Here is a 14,837-nt window from a genome sequence, read left to right on the forward strand (position 1 = left end):
AAGAGAAAGCAGCTGCTGCCATGCTCTTTGCTGAAGGCAGGCACTCGGTAGGTGCCTAAACCCCAGGAAACAGAAACCAAGCTGTCGCTCCACATAGCCGGTGGTGCAAACCTCTAAAGAGAGCCTTGGAGCCTTCAGGGCCATAGTGGTGAGGGAACGGTACTCTGGGCAGGTAGTCTAGATTCACGCAGCATGAAAGCCATAACATAGCGGGAGATCCACAAAAGGTTTTTAAATGTCTATTTTTTAAAGTGGTTAGCAAGGCAGGAGAGAAACTGTCAGAGGTCCACGATGCAGAGTTTAATCCAGAGAATCAGCAAATAGGTGAAAGAAAGCAGAAAAGAGGAGACGGGAGTAGGAGAGGCTTTGGGATCTTGGAAAAGCAAAGCACAGGGGGAGAAAGCTGTCACATGTCAGAAACTGCTCAAGTCCGCGTTTCTATTCTCCGAGCAGCTACGGAAGTTTTAGGGACATTTATTTCCTCTGCTGGAAAAAGCCCAACTCCTCCATGTACTTGAAGATTCTTTTTGTTCAGTCAAAATTTACCTTCTTTAGACAAATCCAGGTCCTGTCAGGTCCGCGTTTTCATTAAATGCAATGCTTGGAATAATATATTTCAAAGGATAATGCAATTAATTATAGCCACTTATTTCCTCAACACTGTCCATCTTTATATTCAGAGGACTTGGGATAGTCCTTGGAATATAAAAGGTGCTCAAGTTTTAATCCCTTGATGAATAGTGAATGTAACCATGAAAGAAGTGCATCTGGGAGGACTGCCTAGCTTGAAGGATGGGGTACACAGAGCAAAGAGTGGAAGCAGGAAGTGAGGCTACAAATGTCCCTGGCCTGTTCTTAGGGGACTGGGGCAACCTAAGCATTTGTGTCTTCCTGGAAAAGCAGAATAATCCAAGCTTATAAAGTACATTGATGTTTTAAAGAGCTGCTTTCTGTGCTATTGCCCAAGTGCCCTCTTCACCTTAAATGCTGTTAATATCATTTATTTCATTCCCATTTCAAACTAAAGCACTTGCACCCAAAATATGGCATATGTAGCCTCATTCAAAACCAACAGACATCCACTTCAAGGAATATTCTTCCAGTGACCTCCCATCAGATTCTCAGTACTTCCCTCCTAATTGCCACTATTCCGCTCTAGTGCCTGCTCATTTTTCCTATGGGGTGGAAGCGTCCCCAAAAGTTAAGTTCTATTCTGTAAAATCATTAAAAACTTGGGTTCAAATTCTATTTTGTTCATATATTTGTGTTCTCACTTTAGCTAAATAACTTAATATCTCCGAATTGTACTATGTTTGACACTATGTCATGTATGAGTTGAAGGTTTGCGTAAGCTTTAGCTACCTATAAGCAATCAATACCAGCTAATCAATATTTGTTGAAGGTAGTAGAAATGGTGGATTTGTTTTTATAGCCTGGTATACTCCATGGGAGAGAAGATCTCATTCTCCTGACCTTTATTTTATTTCTTATTATCTCCTCTTCCCCAACCCTTTTTTGATCAAGGTATCTTTCACATTCGTGTAGTGAATCTTTGTACAATGGCCTCCTTTTTCACTGTGCCCTTGCTCCAGGAGCACCCATGCCATCCTCCAGGTTCATGAGCCAGTAAGTTGGCTTCATTTTGACTCACTAGTTAATTTTACCTTTGCCACATACAATCCACTTGACTCTTTTTGGACATACCTTAAAACTCCTGACACTGAGCCAACCGTGGTATTGCATGCCTATAACCCGGCACTTGAGAAGACTGTTGTCTCAAGTTTGAGGCCAACTTCATTTACATAGGAGACCCTGTCTCTCATGCAAATAAGATTCAGGTTCTGTGCATTGCTTTCTACACACACTAACTACTACCTTCATCCTGCAACCTCCATCTTTAACCATACAACCATCAGAGCATTCTAGTTGCTTGCCTCAATGCTACTGGTCTCCTTTTCCCTCCTTACCACCAGTCAGTTCTGCATAGTCCATACAACCATGATCATATGAAACTATCAGCCACTCGTGGATTGCATTGTTCTTAGGAAATACACAGTTTATTGCCATAGCTGATCTTGATCAAGCTTACTGTCTGTTCTGAGCCATGCTGGCTTTGTATTGGGTACCATCTTTTCATGGACTCATCTTTCCATTCAGCCAGCTCTCCAGAGAAATAAACTTTATTCAAAACTGCTGCAAAAAGAGAGTTAAGTCCTGAACTCTGGGCTAGGAAAGTCTTTTCTTGGATTACTGTTCTGTATGTCATGAACATAAAACACTGCTTGAAGATGCCTCAAAAAAGGCAGGAGATGGGTGTCTAGGCAGGCATAGTACAAGAGAAAGTGAAGGATGGAGGAGCTGGGTGCCTAAAAGCACCTCACTTCACTTTTCTAAATGTGCCCTGTCAACACAAAGGGAATGAACTCAGAAAGCCTTAAGTTAGTGGATGCACAGTGGCAGAGAATATTTATCTTTAAGCTCTTGAGTTGTAGGCTGTTCAGCATTAGAAAATACCACCAACTCTCTCGCCTAACATGCCCTGGGCCCTTGGAATGGGGAGGATTCTTATTTAACGAGAAAGTTCCACCATCTGTCTGCTGGACTGCTGAACACAAATTCAGCAAACAGCCGCTTCCCAAATGCAAGGAGCATAACACTTGAGTGCCATTTGTGCAAGATGCAGCCCCTGGCTCAGTGGTCAGGGAAGAATTCTGTGCATGTGAACTTCTCAAGCTAGGAGTAATAGTGATATATGGTGTCAGGGTTTCTGGTCCAGCCAGCCGTGGCATTTTCTGTGTGGTTGTTTGATGAGCCAGAGCAGTGAAGAGGCTCCCAGCCTAGAATGGAGTCCTGCAAGACCACTTCCATCTCCCTCTCTGATTCATATGAGTTCTAGAAAAAGGTCACAAGGTATAATGTAAACAATGCTATTTATAAAAGCGAGAAATGAAAGAGCAAGTTTCATGTATGTTGCTTATGAAATGTGGCATTCATGATTGAAATAATATAGAATAACATCGGCAACAGGAGCACCTCCTACCTCCTTAAAAATCTGTCAACTTGGAAACCCGTGTGACTCATCGTATTTCTATAGCTCATTTAACCTACAAAAATTACTCCCTACACTGAGACTTTTTCTTAAACACTTGAAACTCTATCCATTAGTCTAGGGTGTGACAGGCAGGTAGGTAGGCAAAGTGTATGGACCCAGAAGTCAGATGCCCTAAGGTTCAGATTCCATGTGTCTTTGGTCATATTTTCTAAGCCTGAATTCCCTCATCTGTAAAATGGACATACTACTTTTCTATATGTCTCAAGGTTAATATGATAAAAATGTTATAAAATGATTTAAAATATTGTTACTTTTTAAAGGCATTTTATTTTTATTTTTATGTGTATGGACGTTTTGCCTAAATGTATGTAAGTGTACTGCACATGCGATGTCCAAAGAGGTCAAAAGGGTATGTTGGGTCCCCTGGAACTGCAGTAGGGACAATTGTTAGCTGCCATATGAGTGCTAGGAACTGAACCCAGGTCCTCTGCAAAAGCAGCCAGTGCTTTTGACCACTGAGCCATCTCTCAAGTCCCTAATTTTACTTTTAATCACTGTTGACTACTGTATATTCAATTTAAATTATCCATTCCAGTGTAAATGACTTCATATTTAAATTGTTGGAGCTGGTCTCCTGGAATGATCTAGATCCCAACACTAGATAACTTATCCCCTCTAGGCTAAATCTCTTATGGGATTTGGGTGTGATATTTGATAAGTAGCAGTTAATTAGAAGCTAGACATGAAATGCAGATTTCTTGACTTTTAAGTCCTAGTCTGCATTTTTCTTCAAAACCACAAAACCTGTCTTTGTGATTGGCATTAAAATACAGTAAATATTTATTAAATTAATATAACATTTGCTGAATAATTCATGAAATAAATAATATGGGTGAACAAACTAAATCACCACAAGCAATTTCCCTTACCTGGTTCACCCACTTAGCATTAAGACAGACTATTACAACACTCCCAAGGGTAGAGAGGTATAATCCGTGAACTGGCTGTGGAAGGAAATTTCCCCAGCTTTCTTTTGATGCTGCTTTACTAAACATTTGTTATACTTTTTGGTTCCCCATCATATTCGGAATATCTGGCTTATGCGTATTAATTCCCCTATTGCTGCTATTAGGAATTATAGGGTCTCACAATTGGTCAAACTGCAGAGACCAAATGTCTGTGAATGCTGAGCTATAAATTGGGGCATCTATATCACACATTCTTTCCCCAAGGTTAGGGGATTGTGTGCAAGAGGGGTTAGAAAAACTCTAAAAGCCCGAACTCAGAGAAGATGAGATGTCTTCTAGACATGACCAGAGTGTTACACTCATGAACTCCCAAAGTTGGAGTCTCCATCACAAGACTCATACAAGACCAAGCCATTCAACATCCCAGTGAGGGTGGGGAGGGTCATGCAAGCCCCCATGCATGACTGAGGAGCTACTGACAGTTGATGGTTGATGGGGGAAAGAGATCCTGCTTCTTTAAGAGTGTGATCCCTGTAGATTGACCATGTTCCAGTGATTGGCCCTGCACCCCTGTACTTAATTCTACTCAGTGGGTTATTTTTTTAAAAAAGAGGGCACCTTATATGCATGTATGAAATTCTCAATAAAGTTTTTGTAAAAATTTAGAAAAAGATGGCAGGAACCCCCACCCCCCCCCCAAAAAAAGAGGACGTGAGTTTGGAACGGATATGTATCAAGTAGACCTAGGAGGAGTTGGAGGGGAGAGTGGGAGGTGAAAATGATCAAAGTCCATTGTATGACTGAATAAAAATATACTTAAAACCAAATTACTACAAATTTAGAAGCTTCAAATAACTCAAACCTATCATCTAACCAGTCTGGAACTCCAAAATCTGAAGCAAGTGTTTCAGGCTATGGTGGTTTGAATGAGAGGTGTCCCCTATTGGCTCAAATATGTGATGCTTTGGTGGTTAGCTAGTGATGCTCTCTGGGGAGGTCATGGACTGTTTAGGAGGTATGGCCTAGCTGGGGAAAGCATGTCACTGGAGGCAGCGTTTGAGAGTTTACAGCTTGTTCCAGGTCCAGTTTTGCTCTCTGCTTCCTGTGTGCTTTTGAAGATGTGAGCTTTCAGCTTTCTGCTGCAGCTTCAACCTCCCATGCCTCCCCTATCACGATGGGCTCCTATCCTCTGGAACCATAGGCCCGATAAACTCTTCCTTCTATAAGTTGTCTTGCTAATGGTGTTTTATCATAGCGACAGACAATGCACTAATACGCAGGATAAAATCAATGCACCAGCAGGCTGAAGTTCCTCCTGGAAGCCTTAGAGCAACACCTAATTCTAATTCTTTGCCTTTTCTAGATAGTAGACACTGTATCACTCAGCTCATGAGGTCTCTCCTCTTTCTTCAAAGCATATCAATTCAACCCAAGATTTGACTATGACAGAGCTTTTCTGAGTCTGAACTTCCTGATTCTGTGTTATAGTGGCCATTGTTGGGTTTCAGCTGAAGAGAGAGAGGTAGGTAAGGCGTGAAAATATGATTAAAATTCATTTTATGGCTTAACCTTCTGTCAATTTAAACTAGGTGTCTTTGCATCCTCTCAGCACCATTCAAGTAATTATTTTGTTGTTATTTATATTTTTATGTATGTATATGTATATGTTTTTGTGTGGAAGAGGGATGCACATGAACATGTTTATGTGCATATGCCTGTGAAGGCCAGGGTCAACCTTGGGTATAGTTCCTTAGGCATGCCACCCACCTTACCTTTGAGACAGGGGCTTTCACTGGCCTGGAGCTTACCAAGTAGCTAGGCTGGTTGGCTGGAAAGACCCCAGGAATCCATTTGTCCCCACTTTCCAAGTGCTGGAATTACAAATGCAGGCTACCATGCCTGGTATTTGTATGTGTGTCAGTGTTTTGACTGCATGCATGCAAGTGCACCCATATCATGGAATTCCTGTAGAGGTCAAGGAGAGGGCGTCAGATCCCCTGGAACTGGAGTTATGGGTGGTTGTTAGCTGCCATGTGGGTGCTGGAACTTGAACCTGGTCCTCTGCAAGTGTAGCCAGTGCTCTTCACTGCTAGACCATCTCTCCAGTCCCATTGTTTTACAAAGTAGAAAACCAAGATGCTGAAGTTCACTTACCCAAAACCTACCATGACACAGGGGTGCAGACTGCAGGTTTAAACCTACCTTTTGGTTACTCAGTGCAAATTTTGTGGCTTCTGGAGGGCTTTGAATGTTTGTGTTTTAATAGTTACAAGTAGAACATGAGGAAGAACTGCCTCAGAGGGTTAAAGATGTGAATGATGTAAATGGAGAGCCTTTTGCACAGTGCCTGTTACCTTCTACCTGTTGAAATGTGTGTTTGGAGTGAATGGAGAACTTGTCAAATGGGAGAATAAACCCGGCTTCATGTTTCACACGCTTGTACCCTCCTTCAGCAGAGTCTCTAGTGCTCTGAAAGTGTCTGTTAGCGAACATTGCAAAACTGTTTCTATTGAGAGAGATCAGTCTTGATTATCAGAGACAAGGGATATGAAAGGGACAGAGTACAAAATGGGAGACTCTGGGTGTGATAGAATGTTCTATTCCCTGATTGTAATGAATGTTGTAGGACCATATTCTTTCCCCAAACTCCTCAAATAGAAGACAAAATGATTACATTTCATTTTATATAGTATGCTTCTATACAGTTTTGTTTTCTTATTTGTTTGTTTTGAGACAGAGTCTCCCTGTAGTCCCAGCTGGCCTGGAACTCACTATGTAGACCAGGCTGGCCATGATCTCATGGCATGATCCACTTGCCTTTGCCAACTGAGTACAGGGATTGAAAGTGTGTACCACCACATCCGGCCTTATACAATGGTTTTTAATTATTATATTATATATTCTCAAGAAAAAAAAATTTGCCAGTATTTTTCTGCAAAGGTTCCAATAGCAAATAATTTATACTTTTCTGGCCAAAGTTTCCTTCATGACAGCTAGGCCATTCCACTGCAGTGTGATGTGAGTAGCCAGAGATGAGAGAAAATACATAAATAAATGGGTGAAGCTGTGTTTCACTAAGATTTTATTTATGGATCAAAAATTGGCTTCATAAATTTTAATGTTTCACTAAGCATTTCTTGTCATGTGATTCCTTTTACAAAATCATTTGGAAATGAAAATATCACTGTGAGTTGCTGTTTATGAAAACAGGCCCTGGCTATTGCCCGGCACCTCTACTTTATAGCTCAGATACTCCTCCATGGAGCAGCACTGTGTTTGAACCCAACTTCGGAGCTCAGTGTAGAGGCAGTAACTAAGAGAGCCAAGGCTCTGGTTGCTGAGGGCTCACACCAGAACCGTTCCTTCTGTGGTCAGCCTAAGCTACTACTGCTGGGCTTCAATTTTACCTATGTATTCAGGGAGGCCATGACTACTTGCTAGAGCCCTGCAAAGCTCACTCAACTTGAAATTTGGGAGAAAATTCTCTGTCCAAGTACAGAAGCCTGGGTTTTGAATCTGGTCTGTCTTAGTTGTCAGGCAAAAGGTTTGACTTCTCAGGCTGTCATTGCTAAAACTGCTGATTCTCTGGGTAATGTTCTTATTTCTGAATATGGTCTGACCTTCATTCTCCAAAGAGGAGAGTAATTTGTTTAAGCTGACAAGAGAATAGTAGCCTCAGAAAACTTCCTTCTTCCTGCCAAACTGGTGTCCCTAGCAGAAATCATCCTTTTGGGAAGGCTGACTCCTAGCAGGATATTTGCTGGGGAAGTTCCAGTGCAAGTTCCTCTGACAGCAAAGTAGGCACCTAGCTCCAAAACAGCATACACCGAGAACTCTTGTTTGGATTTCTGATGCTAGTAGGTGCTTGATAAATCACTCTGGGAGGTAAAAGCTGTTAAAGCATGCACAAATTAAAGGCAGCCTGAGGTTTCTGAATCCTAAAGAAGTGTTTTTTTAAAATTTTTGAATGTTTCATCTATAATTTAACCAGCACTTTACTGAAGAAGAGTGGACTACCCCAGTACTGGATTTATTCTTACATCTCTTGGAGGCAGTTGGGTCAATTTCTGGTATTTTTGTTTGAATCTAAAGTGCTTCTCCTCTAGGCCCATGTTTTGAATGCTTGTTCCCCACTTGGTTGATTTGATTTCAGGAGACTGTGGAGTCATTAGGAGGAGTAGCTGGCAGAAGTCAGTTGTTAGGGAGAGGCCTTTGAATGTTTTACCTGACTCCTGGTTCCTACTGCATGCTCTGTGCTGGTTGGTCTCCAATGATGTGAACAGTCTACTGCATGGCATGTTCCACCAGCCATGAACTGAGCTGATTTCAATATGTATGCCTTCCCACCATGATGGACAGAAACCCTCTCAAAGTGTGTGTCTTAAGTTGTTTCTGTAGCAACTAATGTGGGAGGGTGATCTGTAAGGGTCTGAGAATTAATGTTTTAGGCACCGTAAGAAATATGGTCAAGGCTCTGCTCAGAGGTACAAGAGTGTAACTGCGTCCCAATAGCACACATTATGTACCAAGTTGGGCAGTGAACCAGGTTATCCTTTACTGAACCTGAGTACTAGATATAGTAGCTCTATAAGGAACTTGGTGAGTAATGGAAAAAGGAATAACTTAAATAAGCAGATGCTACCTGTAAGGATGCAGGAAGTCTCACTCCTGATTGGGAAGTAATTCCCAATCAACCGATCAATCAATCAATCAATCAATCAATCAATCAAATCAATCAATCAATAAGCAGGTTGTACTAGGATTAGGGAGAGGGTGCCTAAGAAGATGAACTGAATTCTAACCAGGGTGAATTCTCATCTGCTAAAGGAAGAAAGAGAGGCAGGCAGATGGGATTATTGGAGACAGTAAGACAAGCAGGGCACAAAGAAAGTAGAGATCACTGCAGCTGGACAGATTGATCACACAGCAATCACTTAGAGAGAAGGAGCCACTGGATGACCATGATGAATGTGTAGGCTTGGCCCACATGTCATTGAGCTGGATCCAAACAGGGCGAAAAACACAGAACAAGCAGAGACAAAATATCTTTACAGATCAGTGAGCCGGCAAACTGGGGAAAACTTGATAAGGTTGGTTTAAGGATATCACACAGTACTTTTAAACATGTGTTTTAATAAATGTGAATGCTTTTCACTTTAAGAGTCAGCAGGAGGAACTAAAGGTTTCTAAGCTTCTCAAACAGTAGTCCCTACAAGTCAAAGAACTCAGTGAATTCTCTTTGTTTTCAAAAAAGCTGTGGCTGGCTGCATCTCACTTGCAAATATAAGAAATAATGTTTATGTGACCATCATCCGTCTGATAACAAGGCTGTGAGTGCTTTACTTTCATAGTTATTTAATGCTTATGAAAAATCAGTAAAATGATGATTTATCCCCACTTTATTGATTAGAATGCTAAGATGCAGAAGCTAACTTTCCCCAAACCTGCCAGTTTCTGAGAGGCACAACACAGGCTTCACCATGCTTCATGGTCATTCTGAATGAAAATCCTATGGCTTCTGAGTCCATTTGAGCATATTTCTGTGTATTCTCCAACAAAGTACTTTAAAATCTTATTTCTACATCATTTTTCCTTAAATTATAATATTCATGACAAAAATCTCCAGTGTTGTGGCCACATTTCACACATTTTTATATCTCTATTAATTATTTTTAAGACCACTGGATTAATAATAAAATAATTTTTAGGGCTGGTGAGAGATGACTCAGTGGGTAAAAGTACTTGCTGTGCAAGCCTGACAATGTGAGTTTGAGCCCCTGAACCCATGGAGAAGGGTAGAAGGAGAGAACCAACTCCACAAACTTGTCCTTTGGCTTCCAGGAGCTCACCATAACCCCCCTCATACCCATCACACACTGCATGTATATATACAAAGGTGCACACACACAATAATAGTATTTTTAAATGTCTACTTAAATATTTTTGAAATTTAAATATTGCTCAAATTTCATCCAATTGGAGATCACTAATTTAACATAAAATTGTAATCTTTATCAATGTCCTATCCCATGTGCATATATAATAACTTTCATATTATTTTGCCTATATTTTGCTGGATTTTAATTCAGTGCACAGAAATCATGTAGTTACCTCATACAATTCTGGAAACAAACCAAAATATTCACAGTAGCGGCATTGATAATGAAATTTACTCTAAGTGCTCTAAATTATTTAAAGTTGAGCAATGTTGCTATTATTTTAATTAAATTAATTTATTTCTTATTTTATGGGTATTAGTGTTATGCCTACAAATATGTAAGTGAACCTATGCTGTGCAGTGCCTATGGAGGACAGAAGAGGGCATTGGATTCCCTGGAACTGGAGTTACAGATGGTTGTTACCTGTAATGTGGGTGCTGGGATATGAACCTCAGTCTTCTGCAAGAACAGCCAGTGTTCTTATATTTATTTATTTAATTTTATTTTTGCTTTATATCTGTGACCAAATTTATCCCTGAGCCCAGGAAGGGGTACAGGACTTATGAGTCACAGTGTGTCTATGGCAGTAGCCTTTTGCTCTAGTGCCTGCCATCCGTAGGGTAGCCAGTGTTCTTAGCCATTGAGCCATCTCTCCAGCCCATGTTAGTATTATTTTAAACGCATACATGTAAAAAGAACTTCTTTTTAAAAAGGAGAGATTATTTAAAAAAAACTTTGGAGCTTATTGAATAATTGGTAAGAGAATCCTCAATTGCATGAGGCACTGATATTCTAGGAAGGTTCCTTGGTTCTTCATTACGTGTCCTTTAAAGCTATTAGCCCTCATTAAATCATGCAGATCTAATACAGCCTAGCTGGTGTGCGTCTATCTTCAGCTTCCCTAAGTTCAATCAATTTAAGAGAAACAGGAGTAGGGGTTTAGTGGATTAGTTACAACAGGCCATTAATCTCTGCATTCTCAGTTGTAATCCAGCCTCTGTCAATGCGACTGGGAGGAAAAAAATCTCACAAATGCCTGAACGCTTAGAAAAGCTCTAAAGTAGGCTCCCTGGAGAAATACTCAGGTCAAGTTTATTTGTCTTTGCTTAACATCAACACATGCAGTGTTTCTCTTCTGTCCTGCTTCTTGTTGTTTTTTTGCTAAAACTCAGAGACCTAATAGGAGGCATATCACATTTCCAAGAACAGCCCGGCTTTTAATTATAATTTTAAAAAATCTTTCAAGTGGGTATTAAACACAAATCAAAGCTGTATTTTCATTCCCAAATTGATTGAAGAAAACATGGTTAAGGTTGTCATGTGAACAAATGAATAGTTGGAGGAAGTGGGCAAGACTGAACAATGAAAAGGGGGAGAGCAGTCAAATTTCAGTCACGGTGAGTGGCAGTTTCGAACATGCAAGGTAAATATTGTATTTTCAAGGGTAAATGGACTGGAGTATGGTACCTAATTTCATTTTTGCTGTGGCTAGTAAGCCATCATTCATTTGCTAACTCATCAAGAAGAAAACACAGGGCTGAAGAGATGGCTTAGTGATTAAGCTGGCTGCTCTTGCAGAGGACCTGGGTTCGGTTACCAGTACCCACATGGCAACTAAGAACTGTCCCTCACTCCAGTTCCAAGGGATCCAAGGCCCTCTTTTGAACTCATCAGACACTGCATGACATCAGTGCACTTACATACATGCAGGCAATATACTCATACAAATGAAATTAAAAAATAAATAAAATATTCTCTAAAATGAAGAAGATAAAACAGTAAGCAAAACCTTGACCAGGGTTCTGTTTATGCCAATGCTGTCAAAGTTGGGTTTTCACAAGTGACATGAGGTCATACAGATCAGAAGCATTGATAAGTTTAAAACATAGTTAAAACTGAAAACCTGTGGCATTAAATGAACAGAAATTAAGAAAAACGGTCTCTGAAGATCATTCTAGGAAAAGACATGATTTTCAACCTTCTTATTACCTTTAAAATATTTTCTCAGTAACCTAGTTTCCCTGAGTTAATCAAATTCAACCAACCTTAACTGATTATGCGCTATACACAGGCATTGTGTTAAACACTCTCACATGCCTTGGCTTATTTAATCTCCTTGTTTTATACAATGTTGCCAATTTCCTAATTTTATCCAATGTGTCTTTTGTTCCTTAGCTTCAGCTATAACAATAGTAAAACCTACCAGCATCAAATGCATTCTATAGGCCAAGCACCAAGCTACATTTTTTAGTGTCAATCTCTCTTAACTTCATAGACAGATGCTTTTCCCTCAGCTAAGAAATGAGGTCACTGAGCCTTACTTAGAGATGTGAAGTAACTTTTTAAAGTCCCTCAAAGTTCAGAGTTATATATATGTTTTCAACAAAGTTTTATGCAGCAGCCAGTGATGACCCTTTCACTGCTCCCCAGGGTCTTACCAGGGCTACAATGTTATCATTCTATAAATGTTGTTTAGGCTACACTCTTAGAATGCTTTATTTCATTCTTTCCCATCTAGAAAGGATGGAGATAAGAGAGTTACCAGAAGCTTGCAGGCCAGCACGCCTGGCGTATGGAGCAGAAAAGCAACAAAAGAGTATTAGACCAAGAGGATGGTGAAGACCAGCATCCCAAGCTGTCTTCTAACCACCACATGTGTGTCATGAGCCTGCATTCACACACAGGAATACACGCACATGTGCACACACACACAGACACACACACACACATGTACTCCCTATACTTCGAAGTCCCTTATCATTATAAAATGCCCATGTTAGAACAGGATCCTGGTTTGAAAGAGCACTGGTAGCCAAGCAATGCAATTGCTTACTCCCACCACATGGTGTAAGCAAACTAACAGTAACTGACAGGTCCTAACTCTCATCCTAACACTTCTGCTACTCAGCTGATTCTCCCATTAATGAAAACATTCTCTAGGAACATTACCCAAATGTCAGATTCTAGACCCAGGAATGGCATGTACTTGCTCTTGACTCCAGTTTCCGGTTGCTAATCTGATTTATGAAGCGTCAGAGCATCTTAATCCTAGGACATTTTAGTTTTTGTTGAATAGTTTTAGAAGAAGATACGATTATTAAACGATCTTTGAAAGTCACCATTCTACATATATTCTTTCCCAACAAATTTGGGTTTATTTCTATAAGCTTATGAAGCTTATAATTACTTATTGATATCATATGGCAAAACCATAAATAACTTCATGCTATATGTATAATCACTCTATTATAATTATTTTAAACAAATGATTCAATAGAAATAATTATCTCTAGATATGAAAACAACAAAAAGACATAAACTAGAAAAAGCATACACATCAAAAAATAAAGGAAAATAAATATCAAAATGTTATTTCTGATGTATAGAGTATTCTAAAAGACATAACCAAAAATGTTGCTAGCTAACTGTTCAGGGAGTCACTTGCATTTTGTTTTGGATACAAAGCTAGTCTAGGAGTACTCACTTCCTTTGCAATAAAATGTAGACATATCACTGACCAGAAACGATGTACATAGATTTTCTTCCTGGTCTGTCGAAACCTCTCCCCTGATCCTCCACATTCTTTTTCTCAATCAGTTGATGTTGATGCTTGAGATAACATAGAAATCACACCTTGAAGTAATGTCTCCTCTATGAGCTTTAAGACTCTCCGTCATTACAAAAGACAAGAGTTTTGTTTCTTTTATTCCTCACACTCCCAACCCCCACAGGTCTCACACACACACACACACGCACACACGTGCGCACACATGCACGCACACCCGCACACATGCACGCACACATGCACACACACACACACACGCACACGTGCATGCACACGCGCACATATGCACGCACATGTGCACACACACGCACACACACGCACGTTGATGTTAGTTGGACAGTTCATGTGAGTCACACACACACACACACACGCACACACGTGCGCACACATGCACGCACATGCGCACACATGCACGCACACATGCACACACACACGCACACATGTGCATGCACACGCGCACACATGCACGCACATGTGCACACACACGCACACACACACGCACACACACGCACGTTGATGTTAGTTGGACAGTTCATGTGAGCAAGAGCTAAGCTTCTTTCCAAAATTTCACACAGAAAAATATTTGATATTGAAAATTTTAGAAGCACAAAAATTTAAGATTGGAATGTTGTTGCTTCAAATTTTGGTAAATATACACTTTAGCTATAGGAAGTAAAATATGTTTCTTAAATTTTCTTTGACTCTCTTGCATCATATTTGACATTGAAATAAATCTAGTGATTTCTAGCATCCACCAGGTTTGTGACCATAAAGCACTTTGGTAAATCTCTGTTTTGTATTCTCCGCTTTGCAAAGAACAGGGATCAAGGAAGAGCATCTCATTTGAACAGACAATTAGCCTAAATAGTCAGTGCTTAAACACAGTACTCATCTATTAGTTTGCTCAATGTGGCCCAATATGACCCTTTATCTGATACAGTCAATATCTGATTCTAGTAGTTCCAAAACCAGGATAAAGAACATAAAAAGGCCTAACCAAGTCATATACCTAAGATTGCAGGTGGCTGTAATTTAGTCATCACCCTACTGAACTGAAACAAGCCAAGGGCTGCAAAGAGCTGCTCTCCCCAGGAGAAACATGGTGAAACTTGTTACAGATATTAATGACTTTCCCACTTTATATTTTATTCCACAGGGTTTTGAGATGCAAGGATGGAGAACTGGTTCTCTGATCGACTAAATGACAAGTGACACATTTCTATTCCTACCTAGGACACACAATAGGAAGAAAATACCCACAGGTGTTTTGTTTCTAACCATGAGCAAACTTTTCAACCACCTGCTCCTAAAAT

The 14,837-nt window shown here is 40.2% G+C and overlaps 1 protein-coding gene and 1 pseudogene across 2 annotated transcripts in view; both read right to left on the reverse strand.

Moving 5' to 3' along the window:
* Ca10 (carbonic anhydrase 10) overlaps positions 1-14,837 on the reverse strand; it is a 591,432-nt gene that overhangs the window by 565,071 nt on the left and 11,524 nt on the right. The window lies entirely within an intron of this gene.
* Positions 10,471-10,570, reverse strand: LOC115071305 (annotated as a pseudogene).

This window comes from Nannospalax galili, unplaced genomic scaffold (genome assembly GCF_000622305.1).
Source record: "Nannospalax galili isolate Female #2095 unplaced genomic scaffold, S.galili_v1.0 scaffold95, whole genome shotgun sequence".
NCBI lineage: Eukaryota > Metazoa > Chordata > Mammalia > Rodentia > Spalacidae > Nannospalax > Nannospalax galili.